Below are 11195 nucleotides of genomic sequence, written 5' to 3'. Positions count from 1 at the left end.
GCAGTAATTTGTAATTCATTTAATTGTCTCTGCTATTGCTTCTCAGTGGTTAGCCATCAGCAAGTTCAGTAATGGGATAATTACTACTATTTCAGGAGGTTTTCAAGCACAGAATTGTGGAGCGAGTTTGAGCCCTTGATGTGGTGTGGTCAAGTGGAGGTTGAACTGTATGACCCAGTGGCCTTTTTTTTTTTTTTTTTTAATGAGGTACGAGGTTGTGCCTCCCTTTGAGTTATTTTCAAGGTGACTGGTACTTTCACAGTGGGTGGTTTAGTGCCGCGAGTCTGGAAACATTTGCTTCAATAATTAGATTCTTCCTCAGTCACCGTTTCTTGCGTCCTTAAAGTCAGTCTAAGGCTTTTGCTTTTAGAGCTGATCACATGGGTGACTTTTGATTTTTGTCTCAGCACCTTTGAATCTGCTCTTCCTTGCAATTCTGATGAATTGGGTTAATTAGATGGAGATTTAGTACTGAGTATGACTAGTACTTAAAATGGGATAAAACAACTTTTTTTCTTTTTTTTTTTTTTTTTTTTTTTGGTGACTAAATAGTTATTTCATGTTGCTACTTGAAGAGGTCAGAGGAGGGAAGGTTACAACAGCTGTTTTTCTGTCAATCAGAAATCTAGAAATCATGGTGATCATGGATTTCCAAAGACTAGACCTGGCCGGGGCTTTGGAGAGAGCGTCGTTTGTTAGAAGTGGAATTGGGCATCCGAAGACGCGGTACTTGCCCTTTGCTTGGGTGAATCTTTGCTCCTTGCTTCGTGCGCTCTGTAAGTTGTTCTTACCAAACTACGTACAAAGGCATTAACTGAGGTTTTGGGCCCGGTGAGTTCTGCACTTTGTGGAGAGCCATGACTATTTATCCTTTCCCTCTGACCCCAGCATTCAGGGAACAAAGACTCCTCTTCTGCAGTCCAACCTCCATAGGGATACAGACCCCACGAGGGCAGGATTTGCCCATTTTCTTGCTGCTGCTCCGTAGCCCGTGGTGCTGGAAGCGTTCCCTAAGGGTCTGTTGTGTAAATGTAAATCACGCCACGGCCCTCCTTTCCACCGTGCCCCTGGAATGCTGCCCTGGGAGCCTGGGAGCAGCGTATCTCCCAGTCTGAGTGTACTGAGTAACCACCAGGTCTGGTTTGGGAGGACTGGGGGGTGCATCTTGGTTTATGACATTTCTTTGTTCTTTGGACCGCTGAATAGTCCATGGTGGTGGTAAGTTTCACAGTCTAGTAAGTATAGCCGCTTGTTACTTGTCCTTTTCTATCCCGATAGCATTGATTTGCTTCTTGAAAGGAACACAGAGCACAGCAGCATCGTGCTGTTCTCCCCACCCCTTCCCTTGTCCTGTCCTGGTCCCCAAGGGCATTCAAGGCATCGGTAGGACATCACGAGAACAGGCCTTTCTTACCTGGAGCATGTCCCAGGGCTGTAGGACCCAGAGCTGGGCATGCTGTAGCAGAAGCAGTGTCGCCTCCTTTCTCCCGTTGTCTCGTAGAGAAGACCACATTTCCTTGCCGTGTGATGCGGGGAGTTCCCTGCCCCTTGCGGAGCTCCACTCAGCTGGACGTCGGTGTGGGCGGGCATGAGAGTGCTACAGGCGGTGAAGCCGGGAGGGAGCGGTGGCCTCTTGGAGGCCTTCCTGGAAGTAGTGGTCAGACTTTGGTCCTTCCAGGGGCCGTCCCGACGTTCTGGTGGCCATCCCTCCACCCCAGGTGGGTGCAGCAGGCGGGCACAGCGTGACCACAGTCTTAAGAGACTAATATTAGGCTTGTTCCCCTAATTTTTTTCAATAATTGAGATTTATTGGTTGTTTTGAGGATCAGTACACAGGACATTCCAGTTTGCACACAGTTCTTAATGTATGTACCAAAAATCTAAAAAGTCATGTAGATATTATTCTTCTTGAAACAGGAATGCCAGTGACTTTCCAGCTTAAATTCTGGAGGTAGCATTTCTTTAAGAGGATGTCAAGTACCAGTATCTTCAAATGTGGACAAGCTGTTACACCCCGAGTTCCACTGTTGCACAGTTTACTACCATACACACTGTACCTACATACGTACATATGTTAGCCGACTCACTAGGGAACCTGGTTGGACGACCACCAGCACAGGTGTCCGAAGGCACTGAGTTCTGACTGGGGTGGCCGGCGTCAGGCCGAAGCCAGTGGGGAATAGAAGTCATTTAAGATACTCAAGACGCGTGAACTGTATGAGTGGGTTACAGCCAGTTGCCGTGTGATATGCCGTGTACTACAGCGTATGAAGACCACCCCCAGCATCTTTGGAGTGTTAGCTGACACCCATCCAGAAACCACTCTTTTCTGGTTGTACCAAAAAAATACCGCCAAACGATTTCCCCTCTTCAAGTCGTTTATACTTAAAAATGGGATGACGTGGGATTTCCTCCTAATTAAAGATGTTTCTGGAGCTCCTAAAAAAATCTTGCGCTTACCAAAGAGGTGATAAATACACCCCTGTGATTGCAACGGGGGGGAAGATGGGCACCACCCACAGGGCGCGGCTGTGCCCCTCCCAGCCCAATGCAGCCAGACCCCCGAGCTCCCTGGTGAGCCCCTTTGTCCACTGGGCTTTACACCTTCCTCTCCCTCTGGTTTGCATTCGCTTTGAGGGAAGAGTTACCCTTTCCTGCTGCCGTCTTTCCACTTTGGGGGAACATTTTCCCCTCCACCGCCCCTCAGTCAGCGGCAGTGAGGAGGTGCCCGGAGCCTTCACCCAGCTGGGCTGCCAGCTGGGCTGCCGGGCTGCGCTTGCTGCTGTCGGCCCCAAGCCGAGGCCGAGGGCTCTCACCTGACAGGCGCGCTGGAGGTGAGGCCAGGCCTCTGGTAGCACGGGATCCAGGACCGGGCGGGCAGGCCAGGCGGTCTCCGCGCCGCGTGGCGTCTGTGCTTCCCCTTCCCGTGGGCCGCCTGAGGGCACCGTGCGCAGTCGGCCCCGTGCTGTGTGTTTGAGGGGCGTGGCGGAAGGGTCCTGTGGAGGCCTGGCACTGGCTGCTGGCCGCCTGCCGGGCAGGGTCTGGGGCCCAGCTGCTTCTGGAACGGCTGTGGTCCCGTGCGCCTGGCTGGGGCAGCCGTCGAGCCCGTGGTCTGTGCTTGGGGCTGTTGGCGCCCGTCGCAGCTCTGGCCTGAGGGTCTTGTGCAGCGTGGGGAGCCTCGGCGCGCCTTTGTTGCCGTGGTTGTTGAGGTGTTGGCGTGGCGTGCGTGTCCTTGGAGGAGGAGTTCTGTTGAATCAGGTGCCTAGAGGAAGTTGAGTAGGCGGGTGGAGAGATGTGTGCGTTTAAAGCTGGTAGTCATAAATTGCTTTCCACAAAGAGTATGTGCCTACCAACGTACTTGTCAATACGGTCTGTTAACAGTTGTTAAAATTCATTTTTCTGGTTACTGGATGAGGTGGAGCCTCTTGGTTGTTGTTGGCGGGTATCCCTGTTTTTCTGCAGTTGTTCCCTGATTTCACAGGCCCCTGTTACATCATTGTTTTATGAGTCCTTTGCCTGCTCTGTTAAAGTGATTTTCCTTTTCAGTTGTCACGTGTTCATTTGACGTACTGTGAGGTTTTGGGGTGGCCTTTTGTTTAATGTCCTACATGTTCCACAACTAAAAAATTTTCGTATTTCTTTCATGTACTTTCATTTGTATGTCTGTTTGCTTCTTTAATTTGCTTGGAACGTTAGTATGTGTTAAAAACACCCAACTTTCTCCCAGATTTCTTGCCAGTGTTAGTATCTACTAAATCTCATTCAACACGCGGCTGTTCAGGACTTGTGTTCTCTCGTCCTTGGGGTCTTCTTTTCGGCCCGGGTTGCGCTCTGTCATGTGGTGTCCGCTGGTGGAGTGCTTTGATGAAACAACTGCGAGTTCATGGCCGCTTAGTCTACATAATATGCTTTTTTAATAAGTCTTTAACGGATGTCAATATTGAGAAGAAACTAGAATCACTTGAGATTTTTATGTGGATTAAACTGTGTCTTAAGGAAAATAAGATTTTGTGAATATAAGACCCTACCAGAATTAGAATGTTTATTCTTTTTGATGATTTATTTCAGTTATTGTTTATTACGACAGCCTTTGGTCATTTTTTTTTGGCTGCGTTGGGTCTTCGTTGCTGCGCGCGGGCTTTTCTCTAGTTGCGGCGAGCGGGGGCTGCTCTTCGTTGGCGGTGTGCGGACTCCTCGCTGCGGTGGCCTCTCTTGTTGCGGAGCACGGGCTCTAGGTGCGAGGTCTTCGGTAGTCGTGGCGCACGGGCTTAGTTGCTCCGCGGCACGCGGGATCTTCCCGGACCGGGGCTCGAACCCGTGTCCCCTGCATCGGCAGGCGGATTCCTAACCACTGCGCCACCGGGGAAGCCCCTTCGGTCATCTCGACGGACGTCGTGCTTCAGCCGCACGGTCCGGTCCCTGCAGCCTGAGTGAGGACTGAGCAGGAAAGCCTGGTGGCTCACCCCTCAGGGCCGGCCTGCGTCCCGCGGGTGCTCAGGGCATCAGAGCGTTACTTTGTCCTTTACGGAGCGGGTGGTAGGAGTGCCCCCGACAGCACACAGCCCTCGCCCCTCCTTCCTCCCCGTAGGCCCTGACCCTTACCCTGCTGCTCTCGGGGCCTTTTTCAGCCACGCGGGCACGTGGCCCCAGAGACGGTGGTCTCCGCCGGAGGAGTGCGGGCCTGGGGCTCGGTGGCTCCTGAACAGAGTGACGTGCCGGGGTCGGGAGGCCGGGGTCGGGAGGCTGGCTGTGCCTCTGCCTCCCTGGGTTTCCATGTCGTGATTGTTCTCGAAGCGGCGGGATCTTCCCGGACCGGGGCTCGAACCCGTGTCCCCTGCATCGGCAGGCGGATTCCTAACCACTGCGCCACCGGGGAAGCCCCTTCGGTCATCTCGACGGACGTCGTGCTTCAGCCGCACGGTCCGGTCCCTGCAGCCTGAGTGAGGACTGAGCAGGAAAGCCTGGTGGCTCACCCCTCAGGGCCGGCCTGCGTCCCGCGGGTGCTCAGGGCATCAGAGCGTTACTTTGTCCTTTACGGAGCGGGTGGTAGGAGTGCCCCCGACAGCACACAGCCCTCGCCCCTCCTTCCTCCCCGTAGGCCCTGACCCTTACCCTGCTGCTCTCGGGGCCTTTTTCAGCCACGCGGGCACGTGGCCCCAGAGACGGTGGTCTCCGCCGGAGGAGTGCGGGCCTGGGGCTCGGTGGCTCCTGAACAGAGTGACGTGCCGGGGTCGGGAGGCCGGGGTCGGGAGGCTGGCTGTGCCTCTGCCTCCCTGGGTTTCCATGTCGTGATTGTTCTCGAAGCGTACAACCCCCGGGGGCGTGTGGAGGTGAGATCCGAGCTCCGGGCGCTGTTGGCCAGAGCTGTGACACCCCTACTTTCCGGTGAGTGCGGGGCCCCATCCGCCCGAGCCCGGCCACGCCCTCCATCCCGGGGTGCTGTGGTGCCTCAGGAGCTCCCCTCCGAGGAGCAGGTTGCTGAACTGCCCTGCCCTGCAGCTGTCTCCACAGACGAACGAGTGATGTCTTCACCCACCGGGAGGGGCTGGTGGATGCCTCGGGGCAGGTTAAGGGGCTCCACCCTCTGCGGCCGTGGTGCTGGTGGGGAGGCCAACCCCACCGGCCTTTCACGGGAGCTTTTGACCCTTGGTGTGGATTCTGTGCAGGACTTAAGTTCAGAGGGGCTTGGACAGGAGAGTTCCTGCTGTTGTCTCCTTGACCTTTACCCTCGGTCCGCGTTCCTTCCGTGTCCGCACAGCTGCAGCCAGCACCACCGCCCACCTCCTGCCAGAGCCTGGGCCCCTCCTGACTCGGTCCCCCTTCACGTGACCGCCTTCTCGGTCCGTCTGATGGTCTAATGCGTCGTCACCGTGTCGCCTGCCCGCAGTCTGGCAGCGAAAATTAAGTTGCTTGCTCCCTGCTTAGAATCGCCTGCGAGGTGCTTGAGACTTGGCCGTGTGCCCGCTCTTCCTGCCTCCTGTCCCATCCTTGACGCCTGCCCTGCCGCACTCAAGTCACAGCGTGCTCTCTGCCGCCTCCCGAGCTTTCCCCGCGTGCTTCTGTGCCTTGCTGTCCTCCCCATCCTGGGAACGGCACGCCGCCTCTTCCTCGCCTCTGCCCCTGCTTTTGACTCTGCGTCCTCTGGCCGTTGATCTGCGTGGGCCTCGTCGTGTCACGGTTTTCATTTTGCGTGTGTCCAGCACTGAGTCCCTGAGAGCAAGGCAGCATCACATGTGCCAGGCACTTATCAGGCCCTAAATATTTGAATCCTCTCTTGGGCCAGTGATGCATTTTTGGATGTCTGAGTCATCTACATTTGTGTCAGTGGTTACGCATGACACGAAGAAGTATGGGATTAACCCCGGCCCCGACCCCTCAAAGGAAGAAAACAGCAGCCACAACCGAGGCCTGTTGGATTGTACGTATTTGGAAACAAGTGTTTCTGTTTTTACATGAGGAAGTTTGCTTTCATTTGCATGCTATCGGCCACATTCCTACTGCGTATTCGGACTCCATTTGGGGAAAGAAGTGGAGCATTTGGGTTGGTGGTTGTGCACGTGGGACGGCGGCTGGAACGTTCCCCTCATAGTTCCTCGGTGACTTCAGCGAGCTTTGGCACGGGGGCGCTGGCACATTGCGGTTTGTTTTGAAATGTTATCTAACTTGGTGCTACAAGGCAGGATGTTTTCTGTTTCCCAAATGAAAAAGATGCTTGATTTGTATCCCACGTAAACTTTAGTTAATTCATGTGCGTTAATAGCTAATTTCTGCAGAGGAAAAGGTTAGCAGAAATTATGCCAAAACAGTAAATTCTGTTTGGGTTGTAAGAGTGGATGTGACTTATTTATTTTTCTTCAAGTAATGTGTTTTGCCTTTATATAGTAAATTGCCGAAACAATGAGTGACTTTCCGTAGAAGAGGAATGTTTCAGCAGTTAACAGAAACGTATAGAAATTTTGGAAAAGGCTGTAGAAAGAAGCCCAAAATGTGGTTGGCTTTCAGAAAGCGTGATGTTGGGAGTGGGGGGATGGGATGGGAGTGGCAGTCATCACTTCTTGGTGTTAACTCTTGGAAGTTTAGGTTGTACCAGGAGGCGCCACGTGGATCTTTGAGGGCGGGTGCGGGTGGCCTGCGTGGGGGCCTTCTCTTCTCGAGAGGGGGGTGCGTCCTCCTGTCCTTAGCAGGTGCTGGACAGTGCTGTCACCTCCTCTGACTCAAAGCGTCTGCCGTGTGGTGGCACTTTGCGTCCATGACCCTTGGTGGGCAGCGCGCTTTTTTTGGAGAAGGTTTTTGTTCAGAGAAGAGCCAGCCCTGGGACGCCCACCCCACCATCCACATGGGGCCTGGGGGGGTCTGGAGGCACGAGGGGTCCCGTGAGTGCTGAGGCCCCCCCCCCCGCCCCTCCCTGAAAGTGGGTGCCGGCCGATGCTGAGTTTAGCAACTGAGCATTGCAGAGCCCAAGGCTCCTCCCTTAAAGTGTAGGAGCTTTGGCTGCAGGCGTTTTCTGGGGCGGGTGGTGGAGGCACCTGGGCTGTCGTCTGGGTGTCGGAGGGATCCTGTCTTTAGGGAAGAGTGTCTCGCCGAGGAGAGCCTCTGTGGGCCTCCCGGGCAGCGTCCACCGTGCTGGACACCGTCAGGGAACCTTCCTCTCCGCGTCGGGATCCACAGGCTCAGGAGTTGTTTTGGCGACCGGGCTTAGGCGCGGCGGTGTCTCCTCACGCAGCTGGACTCACAGCCCATCCTCTGAACCTGGGATGGAGCTGGGCCGGTGGTGTGAGTCCCTCCCTCCTGCCGTCTGAAATCAGGGCCCCACATGCTTAGCCAGGGCGGCTGGGCCTCAGAGGACGGGCCGCCTCTTCCCTCTCCGCGCCCAGGACCCCCTCGCCCGAGGCCCGGCCTCCCTGCCACGCCCTCGAGGCTCGAGGTGTCTCTGCTGCTTCAGTGGTTATGTCCCACAGCCGAGGGTGCCTTGCTGGGGGCCGGGGAGGAAGGGGTCTGAGGGCAGAGCGTGGCACAGGCCGGCTCGGCCCTCCCCACTCCCGCACCTGCAGGGGTGGGAGATCCTGGGCTCTGCTCTGCCTTCAGGGAGAGGCCTGGTGGTTCCCTGTCGCGGGTCACGTGGTCCAGCCCCCTGGGCCTCCCCGACTCGGGACGGATGAAGCCCTTGGAGCTGGGGCGGGTCTGTGGGAGGACTCGGGGCGTGAGGGACGCTGTGAGAACGAGGGGCCCCAGGCGGCACGACGGGGAAGCCCTGGAGCAGACTGGGACGCACTGGAGCCGTCAGAGCGGATGCAGGCGAGGCCGCCAGCAAGGCCTCTGTGGAGCCCTCGCCCAGGCGTCAGCTCTTACCGCGTCTGCCTCTGGAGCTCTCGGTGCTGCTTTTCCCGGGGCCTCTCACGTCCCCTGGCCCTGGCGTCCCGTCTGCCCTGAAGGCAGAGCCACCTCTGCCCCGGACAGAGCTGCCCTTGAACAGGCCCGAGGGGCGTCTCCGGGGCCTGGCTTCGGGGTGCACGTGACAGTCGCTGGGGGCCGTTCACAGACCTCTGCTGTCTGCGTCCTGGAGCAGTTAGGTCAGCTCCTGGGGCGAGCCAGGCTGCGGTGCGGGGAGACGTGGTAGAGGCCTGTGTCGGGTCTGAGACGGCAGCTGGGCCCGGGGAAAGCGGGGGCCTGGCGTCGGGGCAGGACGGCCTCCTTCCCTGCCCTCCGGGGCTGCCCGCTCTCCTTCGCACGCCGCACGTCTGCCGAGCCCCCTGTGCCCCTCGGCTTCTCGTCTCCTGCTCAGGAGCCGTGGGGCGCAGCGAGCGGCACGGGCCCGCTCGCCCCCCCTCGTGCGGTGAGGCCAGGCCCTGCAGCGCGGCACCGTCCTGAACACTGGGGTGGCAGGAGGTGACTGTGCTGATGGTCCTTATTCAGACCAGCGCCAGCAGCAGGTCGTCGTCTCAGACAAGGGGGTCCTGTGTCGCCCACAGCTGGTTGCACTTTTGGGTGTGGTGGCCTCCTTTTCTGTCAGTCTGTCAGTGCCTGCTGTTAGTCTGCGTGGAGTGCAGTGGGTTCAGAATGAGCGCTTGAATGAACACGTCGAGGGATTCCTTCCAGAAAGTGTCCAGCGGAAATACTCAGATAAGCTTGTCAACACCCACCTTTATTTCTTTTCCCCAAATCCTTTTCTTGGTACTTGAGACATGGAAGAGCTTTATGGGGAACCTTGTGGGGTCTGTGGCTCGATCATCCTGCTCCAGACCCCAGGGCCTCTGGGGCTCATGATGTTGGAGGGGGGGCCTGGGGGCGCAGAGGTGACGGTGTCTACCAGGGCCGGCTCGTGGGACAGTGAGGCGCCCAGCTGTGTGTCCATCGCAGCTTCTGAAGGGCTCGCCTCGGAGCCCAAGCCCGAGAGTCCGGCTCTCAGCTGTGGCCCCTGCGTCCACCCCTGGACAATCCGTGGTCCAGAGACGGTGCGGCTGGGCCCGCAGGGAGGGGGCTTCACAGAGGCGAGGCCGGAAGTGGGAGGGTGCCAGGATTTGCCCGGGAGGAGGGTGCGGGGGGCCAACCAGGTCAGTGCGAACCCCTCGCCAGAGCCGGCCGTGCCCGGGGCGGGAGGGGACAAGGCAGAGGCACGGCTGCCGGGGGAGGGGGTCCCCAGGACCCAAGAGCGTCCCCACCTTCGCCCACAGCGGGTCCTGGTCTTCGGGGAGGTCACCAGACCCTGAAGGCCTGGAGTGTGTTCTGTGCTGTGTGCTGGGATTTGTTCCAGAAGGCCAGGAGTAACGTCTTAGTGACCGTCTCATCCTCTAACCAGACGGCAGACACAGAGCGTGCCCAGCGGCCCTGAGAGCTGGGGTGGGCGGGGCCTGGGGACGGGCTGCTGTGTGCAGCCGGGGCCTGGGGTGACAGCACGGCTGAGGGGCACGCCGGGCCGATGCGGGTCCCGCGGGAGCCACCGCGTGCGCTGGCGCCACTGAAGGCCGTCAGGGAGCCAGAGCGGCGGCCGTGCGCGGGACACAGCCGGCGCTGTCCGTTGACCGGGCCTGCTGCGCCTGGTCTGGCAGGTAAGTGTCATCTGTGCTCACGGCCGTGCGGTCCTGTAGGTGGGGTTTCCCTGAGCGGAATGGGGCAGGGGCACCACCTCTTCTGAGCGGCCGACAGCGACCCAGTGGGTTTGAGCTGACCTGAGGTGAGTAACGTAGTGCCGGGCCGGCCCTCGGGGTGCCCGGACCTCCTGGGACGCCCACCCCTACCACGTCCAGGCCCGTCGCGGTCACGCAGCCACTGAGAGTGAACACGCTGAGGTGTGTTGTCCAGCACCTGGGATGCTCAGGCTAGACCTGCGGGCGACGTGTCATCCTTAAGGCCATGTCGGAGCCACCGCGCGCGGTTGCGTCTGGAGCCGGGGAGGGGCCGGCTGCTCACCCCGGAGGCTTGCCCGGGCCGCCGCCGCCGCCTCCCCAGGTGGAGACAAGCCGAGCCTGTGGCTGGGCTGCTGGGGGCCGAGCTCCCTGACCGCAGGGGCCGCCCGCGAGCCTGCAAGACCCTGCGGCCCTCCTGGGGCTCCCACGCTCCCCGCCTGCCGCGTCCAGTGCGGATTCTGAGGTCACGTCGCCGTGCTGGTGTTTTATTAGCCGCGGCTCCGTGGGGCCCCTCCCCTGGGAGGGGTTCGTGGATTTGGGGGTCATACCTGTGTCTGGACCCCGCAGGGCCCCCGGGGGCTGGAGTGGCCCTGCGTGCTCCCAGCCCTGGGCCTGCCCCGGGACCCTCGCTCGCGCACTTTCCTCCTTCAGGCAGGCGTGTTCTGGGAGTGCTCTGCTCTCGAGTGAAGCCTGCGTCCAGTCGGTGCCCGACGGCGCCCCCGCTCAAGGGACGGGAGCAGATGTGACGGCCGCCCCCAGGGCCCGCTTCCTCAGCTCAGCGGTCCGTTTGACTCTGAGGAGCCGCCGTGATGGTGGCCGTAGGTCCTCAGGGCACTGCTAGGGGTGGGCATCTGGTGTGACGGTGGTCAAGGCCACGTGCGCCGAGCGTGCTGGGAATGTCAGAGGCCCTGCAGGGCGTGGAGAGCCTTAAAATGCACGCCGGGGTCACCATATTTCTTTGCGGTGTTAGGAGGTATTTTCTGCGGAGAGGGGGCGCCGTGAGCGCGGGTGCGGTGGGCGCGGGTGAGCGGGGGTGCGGTGAACGGGGTGGGGTGAGCGGGGGTGCGGTGA

The sequence above is a fragment of the Physeter macrocephalus genome, chromosome 5 (genome assembly GCF_002837175.3).
Source record: "Physeter macrocephalus isolate SW-GA chromosome 5, ASM283717v5, whole genome shotgun sequence".
In the NCBI taxonomy this organism is placed as follows: domain Eukaryota; kingdom Metazoa; phylum Chordata; class Mammalia; order Artiodactyla; family Physeteridae; genus Physeter; species Physeter macrocephalus.
This window is presented reverse-complemented; position numbering follows the sequence as displayed.